Genomic DNA, 3,155 nt, shown 5'->3' on the forward strand with positions numbered 1-3,155 from the left:
GTAATCTTTCTATGATTCATGAAATAAATTTATACTTTTTATAATAATGAGTTTTTATTTCCTGTCCTTCAGCTAACAAAGAAAATAATAATTCAAATATTCCATCGGTACGACGTATGAACAATTATTCAAACTTCTCTAAAACCATAATTACGTCATCCTTGCATAAGACTTATAAATTCCAAGTGAATGTGTTTTGACATTTTACAAGTAAGAAACGAAATGATTTCGAAATACGCATTTAAATCGGTTGTCAGACTTATTTTTACTATATATTAATTTCTTTTCTTGCCCTACCAACCGTGTAAAAGAATTATTGAGTTTACTGGACAAGACATCTTTTCAGTATTTAGTAGACCACAGCCTGTTAACTGTTAACTTCTCATGAAAAGACTGAAATATATTATATATATATATATATATATATATAATATATATATATTTATGTATATACTAATTTACTTTTGGTTCGCCTATTTTGTACCTTAGTATACCGTTGCAGCAACCATTTTAAGGTAAATAAATCTTGCTCTTGGGTAGAAGAATATTACAATCTTTGAAAAGAAGAGGTATTATCACCAAGAAAAGGTTCAATAAAGACAATATATGCAGCATCATACTCAGTGTATAGTCAACAAGCTAAAACATGAGGTATAGCCAAGTCAGAGCTTAAGGATGTTACAAAGGACAAGAAAAATTCATCCATAGCATTGCAATCAAACAGTTGCTAACCGCTACTTTTTACTTAGACTACTTTTACCCATAGCCTAACTAATACTGATGAGATTTCCTGGAGGGTTCATACTTAGTGTTTCATAAGTATAAACCCAAGCATAAAAGATTATTATTTCTTAATTACTGGTCACGGTAAATATAAAAAATTGTATGAAGTTGTAGCAAAAGTGGGCGTTATCGCTTATTTTCAATGCATAATAGATTTTGGGGCGTTATTTCATATGTAAGCGATTCAACATCATGTTTGAGCAATATGTAATAATAATTCTTTTACATTTATGGATGTTTTTTGGTATGATAATTTGGCAATGGTTGACAAATGTAGACAGCCAACGTATAAAAACATTTTGAACAACTTATTTACAACTGTGCATCACGTTAAACTGAAAGTACATGTTTTTCATCAGAAGGTAAAACTTATTGTCTTACATGATTATAGCAAAATTTAATATATAGTAGTTTTTCTTCATTTTTTTAATATATCTACGAATAATAATCTTTTGTATAAATTTTCCACAGTTTAAACTTTAGTTACGCAACACCCATAATTATTGCTTATCAATCAGCAGTACATTAGTATAGCAAAAAACAGATTTGTTAACTACAGTGATTCCACGCAAGAATATAACACAATTTATTGTCAAGCAAAAGGCTTTATCTCAATAATTACCAATGGAAGTACGGTTTGAAGCTGGTGATTATCGTTTGTTTCAGAGATATATACAGTCGGTGGTTTGATGTGCGTTTAGACTGAACACGTCGATTTGTTTGTTTTACTTTATTAAACCGAAATTGCGCAGTTCAATTAAGGAGATAGATATGTCGAGCCCGACCATTAACACTGAAACAAACACTCGGTTTATTCTCTTCGTTGATATATCAAGAAAATAAAAAATTGTTTAATGAATGAATTCTTTTTTTATGATACAGTACCACACATTAGGCACAGTTTGATTCACTTATATCTTTTTCAAAAGTATGTTCATAAATTATTAAATGGTTATTTTTATATTTTAAAATAATAAGAGACAAGCAATTCTTTAAAACAAAATTTCTATTTTCTATTAATTTTATACATATTTGTGTAATATTTTTTACATCTCATATATTACAATGGACCACTGATTTCTAAATATTAGAGTAATAAATATTTATAACATTTTTATTATTATCGTTTGTAATAGTTTCTATAATTTAGTCAGTATTCATTTCATTACAATCTTGTATTTCTGAAATAATTACTTCATTTTCATTGTCATTATATTCTGAAAATAAAATAATGGGTTTATAATAATTATTATAAAAAAATAAAAACTGTGGAATCAAATCTTGCTAGATATCTTGTAATCACAGCATCTATCGTTTTTCCTTATCGTTCCATCGTTTTGATATTGTTTAAATTTAATTTATATTTTTAAAAGTCAATTAATTATTTCAATGTTTCTTCTGCAAAATTTGTTTTAAAATATGTCTTTTCGTAATTTATTTTTTAAGCGAATTTAAGGTAAAGCTCAATGTAATTGAGTAAAGGTTATAATTATAACAAACTGAAATAACAATAATTCCAAAATTAAATTACACTACGGCTTTGTAAGGTTAGAAAAGATAAAAACAATTTATTTTATTTTTTTTATTTTTATTTTATTTATATCGTCAGAACGAAAGTAGAATGTGTAAATTAATTTCTGTGTGTAAACCAGAATAGAAATTAATATTAGCCGTGGTGAAATTCAATTTAGAATCCGATGAACTTCAATTAATGCTACTAAATGATGAAGTAAATTAATTAATTTTACGTTGGATTGGTTTTTACTAATACTATAAATAAATTACAGTAGTAGTTCGTAGATTTTATATGTCATTCATAGTATTTTACCGTGTATTTTAGTCTCTTTGCAATAAATGTTTCGCGTAGGAAGTTTTTTTGTGTGTTACAGTTAACATAGCTACTAATAGTAGAATATGAATTGTTTTTTTTTTAAATTTGACAGCTTTTAAATTGGACTTTAAGTAACCTAACCCGAACAATTCCACAACCAAGAAAAGTCTGCAATAGATCCAGCAGATGTGATATTTTGGACAAAATTTACGTCAACAATAATATGAGTGAACTGACCGAATATATAGAAAGCAAATCATTGTAAAACACTACTAGATTAGAGAAAGGGTTTCGTTCCCTAAAATATATAATGTTGTATGTTATTGTGGTTTATATTTCAATTTTTAATCTCTCCTAATAAATTTTTCATTAACGTCAACTATTACTAGTTTCAGAGCAGATGTTTATATAACGGTTTGTTTACGTTTCGATTCTACTTCGTCATTCTACTTTAAAAGCATGTGGAAAACATACACATGCGTAACACGAAACGAATGTTTTAAGGTGCGAAACATACATCCATAGCCCACCAAAAGAAGTA

Source organism: Homalodisca vitripennis, unplaced genomic scaffold (assembly GCF_021130785.1).
Source record: "Homalodisca vitripennis isolate AUS2020 unplaced genomic scaffold, UT_GWSS_2.1 ScUCBcl_2660;HRSCAF=7645, whole genome shotgun sequence".
NCBI classification, from domain to species: Eukaryota; Metazoa; Arthropoda; class Insecta; order Hemiptera; family Cicadellidae; genus Homalodisca; species Homalodisca vitripennis.